Below are 606 nucleotides of genomic sequence, written 5' to 3' on the forward strand. Positions count from 1 at the left end.
AAAAAAAAAAAAAAAAAAAAGAGTTACAAATGGTATTTTTCTAACTTTTGTGAAAGAAACAGAATTGGGGATAGAATTGGAGACAAACCCCATTTCATAATCAACATCAGCCTCTTTGATATCACAGGATATTGGGATTGAGAAGGGTAGCTGCAAATGTGATAGAGGCCAGACTCATCGTTTTTCTTTTACTTGTTTCAGTCATTTGACTGTGGCCATGCTGGGGTACTGCCTTGAAGGTTTTTAGTCAAATAAATCGACCCTGGGACTTATTTTTTAAGCCTAGTACTTATTCTATTGGTCTCTTTTGCCGAACTGTTAAGTTACAGGGACATAAACACACCGACACCAGTTGTTGAGTGGTGGTGGGAGACAAACACAGACACAGATATATACATACACACACATATATAACCTCGTGGGCATCGGTACCATTTTCCTCTTTCTCCGTTCTTCCATTCTCCGAACTTTCCATCTTTCCGACGAAGGGCTACGCCCGAAACGTCATACACTCTCTCTTTCCTTTCCTGAGCGTCCAATAATACTATCCATATCACGTCCTCACTTTGTTGTTTTTTTGTTTTTTTGTTATTGTTTTTTTTAACT

The 606-nt window shown here is 38.4% G+C and overlaps 1 protein-coding gene across 1 annotated transcript in view; it reads right to left on the reverse strand.

The window, feature by feature from the left end:
- Positions 1 to 606, reverse strand: part of LOC106874359 (extracellular matrix protein 3) — a 553,132-nt gene that overhangs the window by 16,320 nt on the left and 536,206 nt on the right. The window lies entirely within an intron of this gene.

The sequence above is a fragment of the Octopus bimaculoides genome, chromosome 2, assembly GCF_001194135.2.
Source record: "Octopus bimaculoides isolate UCB-OBI-ISO-001 chromosome 2, ASM119413v2, whole genome shotgun sequence".
Lineage (NCBI taxonomy): Eukaryota > Metazoa > Mollusca > Cephalopoda > Octopoda > Octopodidae > Octopus > Octopus bimaculoides.